Source organism: Geospiza fortis, unplaced genomic scaffold (genome assembly GCF_000277835.1).
Source record: "Geospiza fortis unplaced genomic scaffold, GeoFor_1.0 scaffold281, whole genome shotgun sequence".
Classification (NCBI taxonomy): domain Eukaryota; kingdom Metazoa; phylum Chordata; class Aves; order Passeriformes; family Thraupidae; genus Geospiza; species Geospiza fortis.
In genome coordinates, this window is record NW_005054340.1 from 4,247,492 (window position 1) to 4,258,039 (window position 10,548).

General features: G+C 38.6%; 1 protein-coding gene across 1 annotated transcript in view; it reads right to left on the bottom strand.

Annotated features, from left to right (window-relative positions):
* CDH18 (cadherin 18) overlaps positions 1 to 8,990 on the bottom strand; it is a 224,596-nt gene extending 215,606 nt beyond the window's left edge. Inside the window, exon 1 of the mRNA XM_005422573.2 lies at positions 8,929 to 8,990. The gene's annotated coding sequence lies outside the window, so the exon portion shown is untranslated. The remainder of the gene's footprint in view (positions 1 to 8,928) is intronic.
* Positions 8,991 to 10,548: the final 1,558 nt, after the last annotated feature.

A 10,548-nucleotide genomic window follows, 5' to 3' on the forward strand; every position in this document is an offset into this window, starting at 1 on the left:
AATGCCCCATCCTCAGATGACATGGAGGTTCACCATTACCTTGCTGAGTGGTAGCTCTCTGGTGTTCAGGGATTCAGCTGGACCTCACACTGATGTAATCAGGCATCATAACATTCTGCCTGGGAGTAGCTTACCTAATGTTTCTATCAGAAAATAAATAATTGCTGTGTAGTCATAAATTCAGTAAATTTCTTCTTGCAAGTCTCTGGGGATGATAAGAGTTATTCAAATAAAAGTGTCACAGTAGAGAAAGAGTATAGAAAAGAATGGTCTGATTAAAGATTTATCTATCAGTTTGAATTTACTAACACTGCAGTTTTTAGAATAAGAAAATGAAACTGACCTTCAGGTTTGCAAAAGATAAACAACTTTGCCAATTCAGAAAATCAGTTGATATTTTTAAGTCTCAATGTTGATAAAACAGTATTTTTCAAACAGCCACCTCATTTTGAATCTGTCTTTTGTGGCAACATCACAAAAGCATAGAGAAGAGCAAAGTGTTTCCTTTAGGGCTAACACTGCATGTAGATATTACAGAAATGTTATTATAAAAAACTTTACTGTCACAACAAGATCACCAGCAATCTACAAAGATTGACTAGACAGACTGACAGGCTAAAAACCTTGTCTGCAAGTAAATTTGTCTGACATTCTTTTCCCAGTTCTCATTTTCCAGAACACAGCTATTGCCAGAATATTGAAAATTTTCAGAACACAAAAAACAATTCTACATTGATGTGCCTCTATTTAGTTTGCAGATGCCATAAACCTACTTAAATATTAATGAATATTTTTCAAAAAACATAAGCCTGACTCTATAAAGTTCAGATTTAAGGGGGGGGAGGGGGGGGTTTCAAGTAGCAAATGACATTAATGAATGAGCTTAAATTTTACTGATTTCATAAAAGTCCTGAACAAAAAATTTAGAAGCTGCCCTTTAATACAAGAATATTTCAATGAAACCACTCATCTTTCACTTGATATAAAATACGAATGCTAAATATACAAGCATCTATGTTTTGGGATTTCTCCAAAGTTAAGGAAAGTAATTTTTCTGCTTTTAAATCTGTACATTGCAAAAAAGTATGTGCTCACAAGTCTCAAAACTTTTAACAAATCCACTTAAATGAACCATGAGCATGGAGATACTCTTTGAGTTTTGCTTTGCGGGAAAGTCACAACAGTCATTAAAATATATTAAGCTCCACAACAAATACAGCAAGTGCTCATTATAATATAATGAGTAAATTATCACACAATGGTCCTGTGGAGGAAACTCACTACATTTCAAGAATGTTATACCTCTTTTTAATTAAAAAAAAATTAAAAAACCAAAAAGAAAACAAACAAACTAACAAAAATCCAAACAAACTCAAATGGGGACATCTCCTGTCTCAGTTCAGAACTAGAAAACTTAAAGGTATAGCCATGACATAGCACAGCAAACACACTACAATAGTGTAACAATATAATCCAACTGGCTTCAGTAGCACAGTAGGTATTAATAGCTTTAGGAAATCAGTCATCACCTGACCTATATAGTCTGAAAGAACTCGAGTTCATTAGCCTTCAAGTCACAATGCAAGGCTACATAGTCAGTTGTCTTCCTGCTGGCTTTCCTTGTGAGGTATTGATAAACCTCCTGAAAAGGTTTTCATCTAGGAGGCTACTTTTCAAAGGTTATTACAAAGGAACATCCCTCTGGTCATCTTTTCCATTCATCTGCCTCATGGCTAAAGAAAGATTATCAAAATAATGGTGCCCTATTTTTCTTTCCCTGCATCCAGGCTGTTGTTCCCCTAGCTTTCTCTGCTTTAGATCCAGAACGTGACAAACCTTCCTATAAAATGACATAGCTCTCTAATCCAGCAGAAAATTAACCCAGGGAAAAAAGAAAAAAAATTACTAGGGAAAAGCAGCAACTTGTTGGCTGAATAATTTTGCATACATTCTCTGTAAGCTCCTTTATGCTCTCTGAGGATCAAATCCCCTGGTAACACATATCTATCTACTAACTCCTCCTTAATAGAGCAAGAGGTATCCAACACTATGTTTTTCTCTAATAGTTTAAAACATGGTATTAGAATGATGCAGTTGATTGAGTGGGATCTGAGAAATATAAGGACCTCCTCCAGGAAAATATTCATGTAACATGATCACTCCCCCTAAGTCCTCGAAACCTAATGTCCAATTTATAGCACACAAATGGCATGCACGGTCAAGCCAATGCATTTCTGCAGTCCCAGCTGAAAGTTGGGGATTGAACCACAGCACTTGACCACTGTGGAACCCACTCCCTATCTAAAAGCTGTGCACAGTCTGCACGCTCATAATGGACCTGCTAAACACCTGGGAAGAGGTACCTGCTGCTTGAAGGGAGTTATGGCAGCAGGTCACATCATCTGTGCCAGGATCAGTAGCTATCTTCCAACTCTGCTGCCTCTTGGCACAATTGTGCTGCACCCACTCTGTTAATGCACAGGGAAATGCATGCCTTGGATAGCTGTCCTGACAGTACACAAGATAACACTGGAAGAAGCCCAACCAGCTAGAAATGTTGAGTTCCATTTGAAAACATGTTAGCTTCCTGGTTGTCTTGACATTTTCCAAAATCACTTAGAAGGGTTTCTAGTACAAAGCTACACAGGATTTAAAAGTGTTAGTTATGCATTCATTGAAAATGAATGAGTATAAGAACAAACATTATACTTTTCCACAAGTTTTCTAGGAGAAGTTTCTTAGATTGTTCATAACTTAAAATAAAAAACACAAAAAAGTAAACTATACATGCAATGAAAAATGGACTGATTATTTTACACCTTCCCTCCTGTAAATAGAAAAATATTTAAGATCTCTCTAGCCTGAATAGTCAAGATAATAACTCTGAGCTCAAATACACTAATATGAATGCAAGAATTCATGCTTTAATGAACAGCAAATATATAACAAATTTTCTTCATCAGCAAAGTGTGTGGAAATTGCATGTAATAAATGATGCGTAGCTTTTCTCTTGATTTTATTACTCCAGTGAGAAAGCTTATTATTTATTGAAAGACCAAATGTAAAGCATACAAGAAGTAGTGATTGAGGACTGTAGTCCAAGTATCAATTACTTCCCCAGTATTTTTATATATTGGCAGTTGCCATGAGCAGTTAATGGCTAACATGCTACAATGCTCATATGCCCTAGTTTTATTTCACCTCTCCTGATTTTACATTTAGAACAGTCAGCACTTCCCAGGTGCTAATACAATACATCAGTGTTAAAAATACCTTTTTACAGTCAAGTTAAATCTTTCTCACCATTGAATGAACTAAAGGAGCTACCTCCCTTATAGGAACTACTGTTTTCTTCAAATATGCAAAAACACATGCTTATGCACTCCAACATCCCAAAAATAATAGCAGCATTTTTGACTTGACACCATTGCTAACCTACCAAATTTTTCACTAATAATAGGAAGATTCTCTTTTGAAGGAGCACTTGTATTTTACACATAGAACAGGACTCACAGAGACAGTCTGAAACCTGCCTCTGAATATCTCAAATACTTGCCCTACAATTATAGAGATTGTATTCATGTTGCTATTCTTAAAAATTATTTGTTCTATCAATTGTCATATCAACAACAGCAGAGCAGGACTGAAAGTTTGACTGAATATTGAAGTCTGAGATATGGGCTTCAGTATTCAATTCACCCCCAATATGAAGGGTCATCTTAAGTCTCCTTCAAACAGCTACCCAATACATAAATGTTTACAAGTCAAAGACAAAACAAGATTATTTTCTCTGGGCAAAATATAATTACTGAAAATGAAAGCAACCATAGTCTCTTGAACCAAAAGATTTTCCTTCATAGCTTTCATACCACCCAGAAAGAACAAGATGTAAAATAAACAGAATTCAAATCTAAATGCATGACTTTTGTAGGACAATATATTACTGATTTGGTTAAGTTGACTAATCATAGAATTCAATAAATCATTTCATATAATAATGAAAATGCACATTCCCATCAGTGACCAGAAGATATCTTGGGCCAAAAAATTGCTCAGTCTAGTGCCATACAATGTTACCCCTAATTTTTATGTGCTTTTAGAGCACCAAACATTGTACTTTATTTTAAGTTAATATTAATTTCTTTGTACCTTCTCAAAGAATATGTGTGTATAGGCTTACCATATGTACACCCATAACTGTACTGTAAGAGCTTACTGGCAATTAATTATGAAACAACACTGCCTGATGGAGACACTGGAACAGGCTGCCCAAGGAAGGTGTCAGTGTCCCATCCCTAGCAGTGTTCAAGGCTTTGAGTAACCTGGTCTAGTGAAAGATGGCTAAACCCATGGCAGGGCAGAGCAGGTTGGATTAGATGTTCTTCAAAGGTCTCTTTCAACCCAAACCATTTCATGATTGTATGATACACCTGGAAATACCAAAATGAGGAGTCAATCAAATAGAGTTGGTTATTTTCAACAGGAATACTGCACAGGGAGAAGACATGCTAGGAAGCATTTAGACCACATATACTGAAGCATGTATTTCTATATCACTAGCAGGTAGAGGCAGATTTCTCCAAAGAATGGTTCAAAGCAATTGATGTACATGAAAAACTTGAAGATATCTGATAAGGAAAAGCCTGCTGATCCTACCACATCACTCATCTCATCTGCTAAGACAATGTGGCTGATCCCTCTTGTAAAGTACTTTCAGGGTTCAATATTACAGTAGACTGTGCAGTACTACAGTACAATGAGAAAAGAACAAAAAATCTCACAGACCCTTACTACAGTCCTAGTGTAGAAATGCAGCTGGTGCCTCAGCTAGCTTGTGTATTTTTACACCACACTTCACAAACAGCCTTGAAAATTTGGCCTTGTAAGCACTGGATAAATTATACTGATACTTAGGTAAGGTGAAGGGAGAATGGAATAATTTGTCTGTGACCTAAATATACTCCCTTTTGCAAGAAGATCTGCTTAAAAGAAGCAAACAATTTCATAAGGAGTGGGGAGTAAAGTAATGTTTTCTCTTCTCTATGATAACAATCTCAGCTTTAACTCTACTCAGGTTTGAATAAATTCCACAAAAATATAAAGGACAATTGCCATCAAGCAAAACCATATTTCTTACAGGCCTCAAGAGACTGCTGAATGTATTTTCATTATATAAGGACTGCAGATGTGCAAATGCTACCAAGTTGCCTGTTGGTTACTTATAAAGCTTCATTATTATGTTATTCTGGTTGTGTTCAATCCACAAAGACATTACTTAAAAAAAACCCAGACCCCCCAAAAAAAACCCTGAAACAACAACTTCCTCCACATAAGCACAACCCTTAAACAGGAGATCAGCCTTATTCACTCCTTTCAACATCAAAATTTTTTATTTTAAATTCTGTCAAAAAAAAAAGTAATAGTACATTATTAAAACCATCTTTTAAAACATTTTAGTATTAACTGTTTTCTGGCTATAACCTGGTTTTGGAGGGAAAAAAAAATCTTATCATGACAGTCTTTGTTGTCCTTTATATGATACATGATTTGTTTAGCCCTCAATTCAGAAACTTCTTCAAAATTCTACTTCCATTCTTTGAGTTTCCAAATTCCATATAGCTTCATTTGCTGGAAATGGATGGCAAAATTGGTTATAATTCAAAACAGAAGGAACAGAGTAATGGAGACAATACACTTCAGTATTAGGTTTGGCAATATTTTTTTTAACAATATCATGTAATATTAATTGCTCATTCTACAGTTATTATGCAATGCTCATGTCATACATGAAGTTACAGAGTGCTTTAGGGACTTGTCCAAGTCTGCCAATCAAGTATATGATGAAGTTTAAGCACTTTGCCCTGATTTATCAACAAATTATACGCATATTATTTAAACTGCAGCTCTACTGATAATGGAAAATAAGTTTTCCACCATAATTATGCTAGTGACATATATATGCTGGCTTGCATACACCTGTGCAGGCTCTGCTGGGGTTTTCATATGAAGTTTCTTCTTATGACCTTTGCACATGCATCATCTTCTAAGAGAAGATGCATAGAATCTCTTCTATGAATGCAATCACTATTTGTTGTTGGGGGGGTTTTGCTGTGCATTTTGTCTGCTTCCTGCCCTGTCAGCTGCCACCTTTATTTAGCATTGTCTATCAGCAATGGAACTGTGCTCCATGGTGTCATGATGGCTGATGTAGGCCCCTTTGAAGGACAGGTCTGCCAGGGCTAAGTAGCTGTTAGCTGTCCAAAGAGGAGCTCATGTTCATCTGCATGGAACAGATGACTCACTGGTATTTAGCTGGTCTTATTCAATCTGATAAGACTGATAATTTTTAGCACTAATTGTATTAACAGAAATGCAGCTCTTAACCAGGAGCAGGAGCTATAGCTAACAGAATTTTTCATACCTTTCAAGTTTCATTTATCAGCAAGAGATAAAGGTTGAAATCTTCCATATGACCATATTGAGAACTAGTAATTCAATTACTCATATTTTTAATGTTTAGAGCTCATATGTTAAATGTTTCAGAGTTCAGAGACAAAATTATTAAAGAAAAAAAAAATTAAAGTCACTTTTAAGTACAGATTATTCCCTGAAGGTTATTATGTAAATTTTACGCACCACAGGAATGTCAGCTCTGGTGCAGTAACAACTGTGCCTCTCTGGCATGCACACATGCACTCTCATACACTAATTCTGGATGTTGAAGGCATTTATCCCCAGTTGTTTTATAACTTTGCATATGTTCACCAGAACTACTACCATGAATTAGCACAGCATGAGCCAACAAAGTGGCTGAGTTACAGTCTCTGCATTGCAGGACAAAAACACTAAAAAACATTTTTAATGTAGGTAGTAAAGAACAATGCTCTCAAACTAAGCTACTTGAGGAATTAAACTAGATAAAGTATAAAAAATTTTGACTGGCATTTTGTCCTAATAGCAGAGTCAACAATGCTACCCTAGAAAGTCTTACAGGATCTTCAGCACCTGCAAGTTGAAGGCATTTAGTTTTGGATCTCATCTGTAAATGGTTCAGTCAGCAGCACAGTGCCCCCTAAGACATGCTTGTGCACTGAATTTGCTCCTATTTAAAGGAAAGTGCTGTCTGACACACTATTTCTCCAGTCAATTTTTAGAAAAAAGCAGGTAAAAGTGAATGTGTTGGTTTGGTTGTTTTCTTGATTAATTTTGTAGTTTTTTTGTTGGATTGTTTGCTTTCTGTTTGATTGACATTTTCGAAGCAGAAATGAAAACATTATTTATTGTAGTCCTTAAGTAAGATGATTAGTTACTTTAACTACAAAAGTAAAATATTACATTGTTTCCATAGGTATACATAAAAAAAAAATAGTCACACCTTAATTTGCATTAGGTAACTATACCATACTATGTCTTCTTCAGAAAAATATGAAATGAAATAAAATGAAATATTCTGTCAAAGGCAGTGAAGTAGGTTAAAGAAGCCTTTTGGTTATTTCTCTAAATCTTCTTACCTTTACAGTTAGGCAAAATGCCAAACATGGCAAACTTTGAAATTAATCTTATATTTGCCCTGAAAACAAACATTTACTATTATTCAGTAGAAGGACAATTTATGCAGAAGGAAGGCTTCAGTGTTTTCACACAACTGTGTATGGTTGACTGCAGCACAGAAGTAAAGATTTGGAAAGGAAGGAGCTATGCCTAGTGTCTTGAAATGAAAAATACATTCTGTACCTTGAATATAGGAAGTGATTTTATCACCTGTACTAACTGAAGTCATAATTTTACCTGTGTTTTCCATTGTATTTCCTTTGATTGTGAAAAACTAATAGGGCATTGATGCACATGAAATTGAATTTATCCCAACTCCTAATCTGAATGATAAACTACATTGAAATATAAGAAATGCTCATACTGTTTTACAGAGATCCAGTCAGAGAAATACATGCAGGCATCTACGTTTGCCACGTTTCATTGGCTTCTGTACCCTGTCTTCCTTGTATCTTGTCACTCATGTACACAAAACAGACTCACAGGCACACACAGACGCATACACGCACACACAGGTTCAGGACTATGTTGTTTTCAGAGACACACATTAGCAAAGTCATCCTAGGGAACTCCTTGCTTGCCAAAACACTCAGTTCCAGACCACTGACAGTTCCATCAGTCAAAATGCAGTGTGAACTAAAGGTACATGGTAGTTTTTGTTCATTAGGTGAGGTACTGTTGGGGTGGGCTAGGAGGAGATGAAGAGAGGATTTATTTCTGCCCGTGCATTATTTACAGTGCCCTTTACACAAAGTAAAGTTAGGTGACTGCTTAAGCTTTAACAAGCAGCTAAAGGTAAATCTGCAGGAGGTCCTGTTTTGCTGCAATTTCAATCCTCAGTTATCACATATAGTGTTACGGGGGGGGGGGGGGGGGGGAGGGGGGGGAACCCAAACCCCTGAAATTGCTATTCAAATACCAATCTTAATGTTCTTCACATATAGTTCAACATGGCATGCGGTTTTATTGTATAAAAAGGTTCACATATGTGAGTTGAGCCAAAGAATAATCTGTTTGCCATCACCATTAAAATGCATCTGCACATTATCCCCATAAATTAAGGAGCAGAACTGTAGGTATTACGAACACGGTCACACACAAACACATACACAGAGCGCCGCTACCTTTCTACGCCTGTATTTTGCAGGTCCCTTTGAAACTGCCTCGGATAAGCAAACACGTTCCTACAGCACCACAAGGGTAAGGCTTATGTACCAGCGGCAACTTTAACACAGACAAATTACAGGTTGTGCACCCACTACGACAGCATTATTGCACAAAATATTTTGCACTACTTAAAAGGCTGTGTTAGCGGCACCGCTGTCCAGAAATATTCATGTTGCCACATATTAAAGTGTGATTTTATTTAAGCCTTACCTTGGCTGACTTGCCCTAACTGGTGACAAGGCACTTTAATTTATAAGAAGCGAATGGGGACTTTTCGCAGTGCTGGCGGCACAGCTGCTCGCCGTCCTCAGAGAGGTACCCGGCCCCGGCTCCGCATCCCTCGGAGCCCTGAGCCCCGCGCCGCCCCGCTCTTCTCCCCTCCCCGCCTTGTTTTCTCCGTTCCCAGCACTTCGGGGATGCAAGCAGCCTCCTGCGCGCAATGGCAGAGCCGGGCTAGCCCCGGCTCTCGGGCAGATGCGCGATTCAGCCATCTACATACCGATCCATCCATCCATCCATCCACCCATTCATCCGTCCATCCGTCCATCCGTCCGTATGTCCGTCCGTCCTCCCGTACCGATATAACCGGTGTGTTCAGGCACAGGGATATCTTTGTCCGGTAACTGCGCGGCGGCTGCGAAACCCCCCCTGTTCGTGCTTGAGGTGCAGAAGAAGGACGGCTCCAGCTTGGTGACAGCGAGCCCCTAAATTCGGTGCCGGGAAGGGGGGCCGGGAGCCGGGAGGGCTGGGCTGCCGAGCGGGGCTGGAGTGCACAGAAGGGGCGCACCACCGAAAGCGGGCAGTACGGTACTGCTGTGGCAAGCCGGCGATAAATTTTCCTATTTCTGTGCAAAGTCGTCACAGCCTGCTAAACATTCCACTGCTGGCTCGTTCATCAGCCGTCCACACGGTCCGGCTGTAAGATTCAGGCTGAATGATGCCCTTTAATGCCTCCTTCCAATCCTGGTGGGGCACAGGAGGTGTCACGTTAGCAACCCGTCCCCTACCAGATCAGTCCCACTCCTTTAAAGATTTCCTGCCCTCTGACATCCCTATATTCATATCACTACACCAGTGACTGTAAGCTGGTGGATAATTTGCGCCCTTTCAGGCTGGTCTGGATCAAGGCAGGCTGGCTGATGCAAAGGTAATTCAAAAATCTGGACCTTGTATAACATCTTTACTCCGAACACAGTTTATTCGGAATTAAGATTAATGGCATTCTCCTGATTCAGGGTTTCAGGAATGGGGCAACCGTCAGACTCTGCTTACTCAACCCACTAAAGCAGCATATTAAAAATGTAATTAACATATAAGTGAAAGCCCTGGCACATTCCCTGCTGGTGCAAAGGAGCTTTGCTTCCAGCCAGCAGGACATGTATCCTGGAGTGAGCCATGAAACCAGAGTGTGCCTGAGTCCAAAGCTCCAGCAGGAAACAACAGGATGAAAGAAAAGAAAACTACTGCCTTTTTTTTTTTTTTTTAATGCATTATGGTCAGAAGCAGCATTTGAAGTATAAATGATAGGTACCCCATGTAAAAATGATCTAGATTTGAAAAGCAGAGCTGAAAAGAGTAATTCTACAATTTAACATAACCGGAAGGAAAGCTGTTACACCAGATTAGATGGAAAGAACAACACTGCTCACTGAGATCACTTGGGCTGCTGGATTTTGAGAACTTTTCAAACAAAATCGCTCTGAGCTGCTTAGCGACATACATTAAAAATGATTTTGCTAGCAGGATAGGGAATTGAAGGCAAGAAGCAGCTAGTTGTTTGAATTTGGGGGATGTAAGCTCTTGGAGGGAATGAAATGGAAGCTGTTTCAA